The sequence below is a fragment of the Podarcis muralis genome, chromosome Z, assembly GCF_964188315.1.
Source record: "Podarcis muralis chromosome Z, rPodMur119.hap1.1, whole genome shotgun sequence".
In the NCBI taxonomy this organism is placed as follows: domain Eukaryota; kingdom Metazoa; phylum Chordata; class Lepidosauria; order Squamata; family Lacertidae; genus Podarcis; species Podarcis muralis.
The window spans coordinates 42,909,605-42,921,710 of record NC_135673.1 but is presented as its reverse complement, the minus strand read 5'-3'; the positions used below and the strand labels follow the sequence as shown (position 1 = coordinate 42,921,710).

Below are 12,106 nucleotides of genomic sequence, written 5' to 3'. Positions count from 1 at the left end.
TTGGACAGCTTTATGTAAATGTTGGTTGCACTGTACATATATAAGCCCCATGTAAATCAGATGGAGGTGGGTATGTGCCGTTTGAGTGTAAGATTGCAGGGTAGAGCCTCAAATGCCCTCGGACTTAAGCTCAGGCACTGCATGCAGAAAGTTGGGAGTTCAACAACATCCGAAGTACTACAGGTTCCCCATCCCTGTGCTGAATTATGTGTGTTATTGTTTGTTTTTCAAAAAGTTCCAGATTTATTATCTCATTTAGAAAATAAATTGAAAGCACTTAGGAAGATGTGTCCCTCCTTCCTTTCTTTTTGGTCTCCAAGATATCTCACCTATTGGCTTGGTAGGTATCAAGGGTGAAGGACCTCAGGCCAGGAGGTTGAATATGGCCTTCTGGGACAATCCTGAGGCCACATCCCCACCCCAGGCCACATCTATCACCAGGGAGTGGCTGTAGCTCAGTGGCAGAGCATCTGCTTTGTATGTAGAAGGTCCCAGGTTCAATCCCTGGCATCTCCAGGTAGGCTGGGAGAGAACCCTACTTGAAACCCTGGAGACCTGTTACCAGTCAGTGTAGACAATACTGAATGAGATAGACCAGTGGTCTGACTCGGTAGAAGGCATTTGTCTATGTTCCATGCTCTGTACTGACTTATCTGTATACAGATTTTCCATCGGCAACTGGAAACTCCAAACAAGTGACTGGTTAAATCAGGCATAGGCAACCTTCGGCCCTCCAGATGTTTTGGACTACAATTCCCATCATCCCTGACCACTGGTCCTGTGAGCTAGGGATCATGGGAGTTGTAAGCCAAAACATCTGGAGGGCCGAAGGTTGCTTATGTCTGGGTTAAATGATGGTATTTCCTAGGAGTTTGAAATGTTTTTCAGGCTCCCTTTCTTCTTCTCAAAGACCTACTCTCCAAATATTATTACCTGATACCATCTAAAGTAACTTAACCAGCAGAAACACACACACATACCCCACAGTATGTATTGGTTACTGGAAGCATCAACATCAAAATCTTGTGTTTGACTGAGTCTGTTTTGGCTATATAAAGAATGTACTCATTTTAGTGCATTGGGAATGGAGGAGGGAATTATTATTTGTGGCAGTGCATCTTTCATGAGATTAGTGGTGGGGGATAAATTTGATTTAGTACGTATTTAAAGGTGAACCTACATTATTTGCACTTTCTGAAACAATATGTAAGCGCAAACACAGCTGCCCTTCAAAATTTGCACTTCTCCACGTTTTACAGTGCAAGTTCTCCAGTCAAGTGATGTGTTCAATGTAATGTAACCTATTCGACAAAGGCTAAAACTCACTTTCATTGTTTCACCCATTTTTGCCTCTTTACCCACCCACTACTGGAATGTGGCTCCTGAAAGGTTGTCCTGAATGGAATGTGGCCCTCAGATTGGGAAAAAAATCCTGGTATATTCTGTCGGATTCAGTCCGCTCAACTAAGCTTTTTCTTTTTTCTTTTTCTTTTTTTAAAAAAACAACCACCCTACTATCGTTTTCAGTTCAGTACTCTGCCCACAAAGGGAACTAAGGAATACCTAACAACTTGAAAGCTTTTACTATCCAAAGGTAGCTGGCTAATGATGCTTGGCAATTCAAAGAGTTGTTTAAATTGTTGCAGTGTCTCTTGGACATGAACTCCCTGACCCTGATTATCTACAGACTAATGGAGATATCTAGAGATAAAAGGATATCAGAAGAGGAGGGAGGGAAGAGAAAAACAAATTCCTTGTCAGCAGGGATTTGAAGTCTGCTTCGGATGACTTGTAATGATCCAGTGACCTTAAGTTGAGAAATGCCTGAAAGGTATGCTGGACAGCCAAGTGAGTAACTAGGGCTATGTTGTACCTCTGCCGTTGGAGGCAATATGCTTCTGAATGCCAGATTCTGATAATCACAGGTGGGGAGATAGCTGCTGCACTCAGGTCCTGTTTTGGGGCTTTTGCCTGGCCACTGCATGAACAGGATGGAGGAAAAGAGGGGCCTTTGGGTTAATCCATCAGGTGATTTTTATATTAACTTGCGTTACAATCTTAAGTTGAAGGAAGTCCCGCGGAGATCAGTTAAGTACATTCCCTAGTGTGCATGCTTCGTAAAGGGGAATGCCTTGCTCTACAAATTATTATTTTGGATCCTGGCCAAGCAAACATCTGAATGCTTATCTACGGCTTGTCTGAACTGCCCACTTGAATGGAATTGTTGTGTGTAGAAGCCAAGAGCCTACACATGTTCAGAAACAGGCAAAGGAAAAGATGCAGCTCTCCTCGGACTGTACCACTTCAGGAGGAACAGGCCAACAATTGCCCTAGGAGGGTAGGAAACCTGTACCCCTCCAAATATTGGTAGGCTCCAGCTCCCATCAGCCTCAACCAGCATGAACAATTATCAAGGTTGATGGGAGTTGCAGTCTATCAGTGTTTGGAGGGCCACAAGTCCTGCACCCCTTAGCTAGCATGGCCAGTCAGGGATTGTGGGATATGCTGGGCTTTCTTGAGCATTCCATCTTGGCCTCATGATTCTCCCTAGGCTGTGAATGGTCCTGAGCTACAGCCCTCAGCAACCATCCTTTCCATTCTCCTTGAGTGTTTTTGCTTGGCTGTAAATGTGTTCTTGAACTCCGATCATGTGCCTTGCTTATCTAGAGGGAGAATCGAGAGGGAAGCATGAATGTGAAGAAACTAACCAGAGGCAGCCCAGCCATTAGACAGGGTGAGGTCACTGCCTCAGGTGGCAGATGCCCTTGAGGTGACATTCCTGCAGGAGCCCTGCCTGCCATGCTGCCAATGTTGGACAATTTCAGCACCGATTTCTGGTAAGATCTTGTGGTAAGATGTCACATGATTTTGGGTGAGCTCTTGCCCCCAGATTGATGCCATCTAGCCTGAAATTGGTGGAATTGGATGTGGCAGGGTGCACGGCGGCAGCAGAGCAAGGAGGGCAGGTGGCACCGGTGGCAGGAGCAGCAAGGAAAAGCAGCACTTTCTGTTTCACCTCAGGCGGCAAAACAGGATGTACCACTCCTGAAACTAATGTACTGTACAAAGGTAACATTAACATAGATTGCTCCACCCACTTCTGCTTTTGGCCCTACCTACCACTGGCATGTGGCCCTCAGAAGGCTTTGCAGAAGAGGATGTGAGGTAAAAGCAGGTTATCCACTCCTGTGCTGGAGCTTCTGCAGAGATTCTGCTTTTCGTGACTCTTCAACAGAAGAGGGAGGGCCGATTAACTTATTTCAGTGGGCGGGGGACTTGCAAAGCCAAAGTGAATTTTAAATGTAGATTAGGAGTAAATGTTGACAGCCAAGGCAGCATTACCTCAGCTGATTAATTTATAAGGATGCTGGTCAATGATTTTAACCAACAGCTACGTATAACGGAATCTTAATGGGATCTGTCTGTTAAGATTATACAAAGGAGAAGTGTTTGATTTATTTCATAGGGTATTTCCCCACCGCCCATCCCCTTTCTTCAAAGCTCCACTTTAACTTCATACAAATAATGCATTAGTCACACAGGATAAAATGGCATATTGAATAAAATTGTGATTTTGTCTGCCTTTCATAATCTGATTTAGTAAGGGATTAAATCTGTTTGAGTAGTTTATTCATATCATAAAAAGAGATTGTTGGCTGAATGAAATCTTTTACATCTGCCACTTTCTATCTCATTAGGAAAGACAGTAATGCAAAGCCCTTCATTTCTTTATAACGTATTCCCCATCACCACCACACATCCCCTGGCATTTCTGAGGATAGTTATTTGTTGGTTTGTTTGTTTGTGGTCCTCTGTATATATTTGTGTGCTAGATTAAGGCCGGGTAGGATTAACCACCAAAGTTAAATACTGCTTTTGTTGTTGGAAGCAACTGGCCATGGGGCTTAAGAAAGAAGCAAGACTCAGCTATGAAATTTAGGCAAAGTATGGTGCTTTCACCCTTTGTCTTGTGGGATTCTTGTAGACTTCTGGTTGGCCAATGTGAAGGGAAAATGTTGGACTAGAAGGTCCTTAGGTCTGATCTAGTAGACAGGGCCAGCTCTATCATGCCTCAGAGTGAGGTAGCTGCCTCAGGCTGTAGCAGATGTGGTTGCTAAGAGTAATGGCAGGATGCTGGAAGGCAGAGCTCTGTGTGACAATAGCTCTGCCTGACCTCCCCTATATTAACCTGCTACATTCAAGTGTCAGGGACTGACAGGATGCTGACAAGTGTGCACCAGGGGTGGAGGCAGAAGCAGGGCTGGAGTGTTGACTTGGGAGAGGGGGTCAGTGATTTGTGGGGAACTGTACCAGCAAGGAGGCAAGAGTCAGAGGCAAGTGAAGCTTCAGTGTTTGAGGGTGGAGCACAGGATGGGTCTGAAAAAGACAAGGAAGATGTGGGTCAGGCAAGTGAAGGGCCAGGTGCTTCCCCACCCTCTCCTTCACCACTGCCTCCCAGAACCAGGAGTGGGTTGAAGACAGATGAGCAGAGGAAGTTTCCACACAAGTGTAGCTTCTGGCTGCATGTATGCAGCCTGCTGGGGAAAGATACATAAACTGATGGAGGGGAGTGGTCCCCTGTTGCTGTAACTACTCTGTAGAGTGCTTACCTTGGAATAGTTTCCTAGATGCTAGGCTGGTGTGCGTAGGAATCCAGAGCTGTACAAGTGACTGTAAGTGTGATCGTTGACAATAAAGCACTACCTATCTGCTGTGTGCATTCCTTTGGATGAAAAATGCCATTGATGTGAACTGAGGCGGAGACCTCTATGTAGAATGGTGGTTTCTGTACACCAAGGGTAGGGAACCTCATTCCTGGGGCTCCTTCTTGGTTTTCCATAGGCTTCATCCCTTCTCCCCAAGCCACATCACTCACCAGTCCTGCTTTGCACCCTGAATGTTTATGTCCAGATGGAATGTGATGATGAACACAAAGAATGCCTCTTCCTTGTCTGGATGGAGGATAGAGAGGGGCATATGAATCTGTGTAGAAATTACTCTGTTGTACAAAGGTAAAATTTGCATCCATTGTTCCACCTCTTTTTGTCTGTGGTCCTGTCCACCAGTGCCAAGGAGGGAATGCAGTCCTTATGCTGCAAAAGGTTCATCTTCTCTGCTTTAAATGGGTAGAGGGGGAATTATTTTGCCCTTCTCAAAAGAAAAGAAAATGTCACGAGCTGCTCCTGCTGGAGGGGCTCTCCTTGCACACTTAATAGTCTTCATCTCTCTTTGTTCCTAAATTTCTCTGCTCTTTCAGCCTGTTGCCGACACCTCAAATTGTCCAATTTCACTGGGGTTTTTTTCTAGCATGGAACACAGAGCGTTCGTAGTAAAAACAACAGCAGAAGCAACAAACCATGACAACACCTTCCCTTATGGCTTGTTTTTCTACCTGGCTTACAAAAAATTGTTTCGTAATATTATTTATTTATGCGACCAAGAAGACCCTGCTCTGGAATGGCAAGCAATCTTATTGCATGAACATAGATGATGATGATGATTTCATAGTATTGTACAGTTGGAAGGGACACTAAGCATCATCTAATCTAACCCCCTGCAATGCAACTTTATATTCTTATTAATTAAAATTATTAGTCACTTCCCCCAAAAAAATAACTCAAAGAGAATAACGCGTACTGTAAAACTAGCATAAAACTAAAACAGAGTAAAATCAAAACCTAATTCCTTTTTAGAAGGCAGGAGTAAAACACATTGGAAAGTAGTGGACTCTCCTCCCTTGGAGGTTTTTAAGCAGAGGTTTATGAATGCATTGCAGGGGGTTGGACTAGATGACCCTTGAGGTCCCTTCCAACTCTAAACTGCCATGATTCTATGACCCCACCTATTGAAGGTGGCTACAGATAATTAAAGCCAAATGCTTGGCGAAAAAAGAAATCTTTTCCCCAAGTGCCTAAAGATGGCGCTAGGCAAGCGTCCCTGGGAAGAGCATTCCATACGCAGGGAGCCTCCATTGAAAAGGCCAGGTCTTGTGTTGCCACTCTCCTGACCTTCCATGGAAAGGGCAAACAGAGAGGAGCCTCACAGAGAACCACATTTGCCAAGAACATAAGGTGAGTTCAACCATGGTGCTACACATGCAGACTCTATATCCATGGAGGAGGGAGAGGTAGGGATGCATGCAGAACCTCCTGCCCCACTTTCAACAAACACATTGTTCCAACATGCTTCCCTGGGTTGAGTGGAGAAGATCTGCAGAGGGCTTCTGTTTACATCTGTCAACCCCCAGATACTGGTGGGAAGCTCCCTGGCAGGGGTTGGGGTACATGAAGACAACAGCCTGCCTTGGTTGTTTGTCTGTTCCACCTGGAATTTTGAAGTAGACTCCCCCTGTGCACAGTAGCTTCTGGTGTCTATTGTGGCAGAAAGCAGAGAGCCGAACAGTAGGTGGAGGCAGAGCCAACGATAGGCAGAGCCAAATGATTCTAGTTTGGGCTCCATCCTCCTTGCTGAGATCTACAGGGACAACACCAAAGATCGAAGGGGAATCTGGCATGCAGTGCCACCCCAAAGACTGACTGTAAAGAGAAAGACTGGCAGGCGAGTGCTGGCTGAGTTTAGTGGAGCAGTGCCCCATTTGCCCTAAAGGAGCAGTCACCACTGCCTGTAGATGTAAATTCCATTCCATCTTTCATGAGCTATCCTCTCTGAATTTACCTAATCCTTTTAAAATGTCAGCTGAGTTAATGGTTTTCGCCACCTCTTGTGGCATTGCATTTAATGAGATAATTATATGTGTCATTTCAAGTGCCTCCCCCTCCCCACCTTTGGTGTGTCCTAGATCTGCTGATAGATTCACAGGTGGAAATGGGATTGTAGCACAGTGGGAGGGGGGATCTTTCTTTCCATACCACTCTTAGGGTTCATCAGAACAGAGCCACCTGTTCAGAAAAATAGGGTGGCCAGTTGCAAAAAAGGACAGGGCTTGTGTCAGCTGCAGGGGCAGCATTTCCTGTTTCGCCACTGCCACTCCCTCAACCACCTCTTCTTGCCACTGCCACCACATGCCCTGCTGCATCCACCACTGGTGGAGAAGCGCCACCACCATTGTCACTGGCTGAGATCTTGCCCTAAATGGATGCAATATTGCCCAAAATCAATACTGATGGCAACAGCACTTCTCCACCTGCAGTGGAGGTGGCAGGCAGGTGGGGAGCCTGTGGGTGTGCTGCCTGGCAGCTTCTGCCACCTGAGGCAGCAGCCTCACCCTGCCTAATGCCTGGGCTGGCTCTGCTAAGCTGAAATCCCCTCTTAAAGTGCACAAGCCCTGTCCTCTTTTAGCAACTAGCCCAGTGTATTACAAACCCCCTCAGGGCTTTGCCAGCATTCACACATGCACAGCAATGCTTTTTTTTAAAGTCCATCTTACTGTTGTCTGATTGCTTTGTCTAACCCTGTACCCAGTGTTACAATGGCTGCTATAAAATATGGTACAAGCATTAAATAACAGAACAACAACACACAAACAACATTTCTTTAGCTATTTTGGCTCAAGTAGCACTGCTGCTTGTGTGTGTGTTTAAACATAATTAAAAGTGCAGAGAGAGAAAAATTCCATGTTTGTGCCTCTGAGGGAAATGGTTCAGCAGTGGCTAAAACCAAGCAGAACAGACACAGTGAGAAGTTTATCAGTGCATGACCCAGAGTCCTTAAAGTGATCTGTGGTTGGCAGTTGCGCTGTAAGTCTGCTTCTTGTCTCGGTTATTGCTCTGGCTAAAGTGTCTGCGCTTAGCAATTAGAGGGTGAGTAGATCACCTAGAAAGATCAGGTGAGAGTATCTGGTGATGATAACACTAGCTCAGCAGGCAAGCTCCTTGGTGACACCATTTCTGCCATCTCTCTTAATAAAGGCAGCTAATTATGGAGAGCTTGATCAGACTGATATTATTTGCCTGAACGAAATGTGTAATTTCCAGTTAAACAAGGTAGAGTTCAGACTAATAGCCTTGGGAGATATTCATTGGCCTCCTTATGAGTGTCAACTTGTACCATTAATAGCCATCTTTATTGGATTTTGTATTTGGAAATGTTACTTAGGTTAAATGATGCCCAGCCAAGGCATCTGACATACAAGTTGTATGTCCGAATAATTTGCATGCATTTTGATTAAGTAGTTTAATTACAACTTACATATATCCTCCTATGCATTTAAAATAATGGCTCTGGAGGAAAAGAACATTCTTTCTGGATCAGCAGAAGTAGACAGGAGAAATAGTTTTGCATGGGAACCAACCTTGCTTTGAAATTACACATTCTGCTAGCTTATGATAGCAGATGTTTTGAACATTCTTTGTTGAAGACTACAATCTTAAACACACTTACTCGTGGGGGGATTCAGTATTGTGCTATAGCAATTGTTCTGTTAGCACAAGCATTTCAGCTTGCTAAATGGAATGACCCTGCTCTCCACACCCCAAACAATTCTCGCACCCACCCCAACCAATGGGAGCAGGAGGGAGAGATGAGCAGGGGGAAAGTCCTATTGCACCAGCAGAAGTCCTTGTATGGACTACTGCAAGTGGGACTCAGTAGCTGAATCTGGCCCAGTGGAACATACTCCTGACTAAACATGCTTTGGATTGCAATGTAACTCTTGCAACAACTTTGTAAGGTAGGCTGACATTAATAACTGTACAGTATTACAATCTGGCATGGAGGATGACCCCTCATTGAGGCTGTATAGTGAGCTGATGCCTGGAGTCGGATTTGCGATGCTGAAGGTAATTGGAGCCTCCAAGTGACTTACAAAATTTTTAAAGCATAAAGTGTGGCATAAAAAAGAATGCATTACAATAAAAAACTATGCAGTAGCCCATAAAACAAACCCAATAAAACAGCAGCAGCAATGGTGGTGGTGGGGGGAGTCCACCCATAGACAGAAAAATCATTATAGTTCATAAAAAGCCTGGGAAAAGAGATAAGATATCACCTGGCGCAGGGAGGATGTCAATGAAGGCGCCAGGGGGACTTCACTGGAGAGAGTGGGGAGCCACAACCAACAAGTCCCCCTCCCTTATCAAGACTTCTCATCTTGCAGTCTATGCTCTTCCCCACGACAATGCACCAATTTGGTGGTACCACACAATGGTGGGACTGAGGCTGATTTAATGGAGCCCGTAGCTGAGTTGGTAAATTCAGACTTGAGTTGACCTGTAACTGACTTGGTGCAGATTTCGCTTGCTCGATGTGCTGATGGTGGAAGACCTCTTGGGTTTTGATCCAGTTCCTTTCCTTTTCTGGGATGCGGACGCAGCGCATCCTGACACTCATTTGAGGCTTGTAAAGAAAATGAAGGAAGGACAAAAATAGCCATGCCTTTAATGGCACTCGTGGCCCCCTGACCACCTGTCCCAGGGGAAAGAGGAAGCCAGAGTGGTTTAAAACAGAAGTGAAACTTTTAGCTGCTCTTTGGCGTCAAGAGTGCAGACCACAGGTGCTAAAAGCTTGGGCAGTGACAGCCATGATATGAAAAGAGATTTTTTGCAATGGGTCCCTTAGTTGTGGGATGAGTTGGCCTTCCTCAGTGCTGTGAAAAGGCAGACATGTAGATCACTAACTCAGTTTAATGCCTCTCTATCTCCTTTCATATCTTTAAAAGTGCTCTGCGAATGTTCATTTAGTGCTGTGCCGCTGAGCAACATTCAGTGCTTAAAGTTCATTCCAAATTTGAAGGGCTGGAGGCAGGAGGCAAAAGCCAGCTCCCCTCTGAATCAGCATTCTAGGAAATCTGAAGTGTCTGCCACCAACATTGCCTCAAGTATCATGTCACATATCAATGAATTGGCCCCCCACTCCATTTTGTGCCATATGGGGCTGAGAAATGGGGCATGGTGTTCATTATTCATGTTAGTATTTTTAAAATCAAAGCGAAACAAAACATTGTTAAATAGCAAAAGTGTTCAAGGGATTTAAGGGGAGGTGGGGTTTCTTGGTGACATCACAGAAGGCTAGCCAATTAGCGGGATGCAGGGCGGCACTTCTCCTCTATGCTTGCAGAGCTGTGTGTCTCCTGACTTGACCCTGACTCTCTAGAGAGAACGTACACTTGTGTTGAATGTAATGTGGGTGCTTACAAAGTGCCTTTCTTTATGTCTGCCTTTATCATTATTGCTTCTAAAGAAATGTGAAGTGTGTAATGGTGGCTGCAGGAATAAGGCAAAACCTATTTCCTTAGATTCCTTTCCCCCTCCCCCTCCCCTTACTGGGGAGCACCAATTAGAATATATATTTTTGTTTCCAAATTAGTTTTTGTGTTTTATGCGAAGCAGTTATTTTCTGCAGATGCAATCATGTATTAAGCTCACTAAGTTTCACACACATACACAGAAGTTTTCAGGGAAATTGCAAGAACTCTTTGCTTGGAAAAAAGAGCTTTAGGGCTTTTTCTCTTTTATTCCCCCTCGTTTCTGTGTTCACTAATGTACTGTTTGTTCTAGAGTCACAGCGAGTGGGAGTTAAAGCTTATAAACGCACCGTTTGGCTCTTTAAAAAGGCATTTAGTGTACAATTACGGCTGTTTACTTTCTGTAATTGTTGTGTTTCGAGGTTTTAGCAGGGCTTAGAAAGATGGGTATCTACAATCTTGGAGGGCTGCTTCCCTTTTTAACAAAAAAAGAAAAAGAAAAAATATAATTATAGCTTATTGAGACAGATATACAGATAATGCAATGTTTTGTATGCTTTTCACACATGGCTATGATACTGCTTTGCATGGTTTATAATTCCAGCTGGATGGAAGGAGACCGATGTGCTCTTTCTACATTGCAGCCTTGGTGTGGAAACTGCTTTTCTGTGACCCCAGCCAGTGATATTGGCACAATATTCAAAAGCCCTGTGGCACGTCCTGCACCAGCCATAGCTCAGTGGTAGAACATCTGCTTTGCATGCAGGAGGTCCCAGGTTCAGTCCCCTGTCGCATCTCCAGGTAAGGCTTGGAGAGGCCTATGCCTGGAACCTGGAAGAACTGCTGCCAGTCAGTGTTGACAATACTGAGCTAGGTGGACCAATAGACTTCCTGTGCCATATGCCCATGAGTCCTTCTCTAGCAAACATTGCCTGGTCAGGATAGGGAGTGAGAATTGAGTGGCAAGGGCCTAGCCCATTGCCTTTCCTTACACTTTCACTTCCTTTTCGTTTCTTCACACCCTTCCACCCACGACAAGGTGTATCACCCCCCCCCCCAAAGAGAGAGAACAGAAGCATAAAGATATGGTGGGGAAAACCCTCCTCCCTGCATGTGCTAACTTTTGGACCCAAATTTAGAAGTAGCCACTAAAATGGAAAGAGAAATGCATTTCAACATACTGGGGTAAGACTGAGCAGGAGACCTGTGTGACTGCTCCATCTGCTATCCAGGTGCTGAGTTCAAGGTTTCTGCCCTTTCTTCTTAAGAGTTATTTATCTTTTAACCTGAAGGCCTGCAAACGGATGGTTCCTTCAAACGGAGGACTGTCCTCGATGAAGTAGGATGCATGGCCATCAGATTCACATATCTATCCATTACTAGCACACATGGAACATGCCAACAGCACACAACATTTACCGACAAGATGGATCAAGATTCTTCTTGAACTACGCTTTGAGGACTGTTGTGTTTCTGGTAGTGTTTTATGAATATGAATGTGGGTACATTTTTTTTATCAGCCGTGCCGTGCTCTACCTGTGGCTGGCTGGGGGTTCCATACGTCTGGAATTTCCTGGACGTATCTGAAATACTGCAGTCGGCAGCAGTGTCTGGGCGAAAATTTGTAAAAAACCAACAACTTTGGGCAGTTGTTTTTTTTTAATCACTGTTTGAAATAACCCTAACAAAGGAGTTTGAAGTATTCCAATTGTTTGCTTTACGTTGGGAATTATTTGCAGATAACGTTAGGAATTGTTTCACATTCTATACATGTATCTTTGATACAGGCTGGGATAGGTTTCATTTGTTTAGAACAGATTAAGCCAATCTGTAGAGAGAGAAAAGCATCTCTCCACTGAAGAGTGAAGTCTGAGTGTTCAGCCAGCAATGTTAGGGTCCCCCCCCCTCCCACCTCTAAAGCCTTTGAGAGTTGTTTCTCAGTCTAGTGTAAACAATTTATTGTTG

General features: G+C 44.7%; 1 protein-coding gene and 1 non-coding gene across 7 annotated transcripts in view; both read left to right on the top strand.

Moving 5' to 3' along the window:
* AFF2 (ALF transcription elongation factor 2) overlaps nucleotides 1-12,106 on the top strand; it is a 398,976-nt gene that overhangs the window by 6,574 nt on the left and 380,296 nt on the right. The window lies entirely within an intron of this gene.
* TRNAT-UGU (transfer RNA threonine (anticodon UGU)) lies at nucleotides 442-516 on the top strand. The gene has a single exon. It is a non-coding gene; the product is annotated as a tRNA-Thr (tRNA).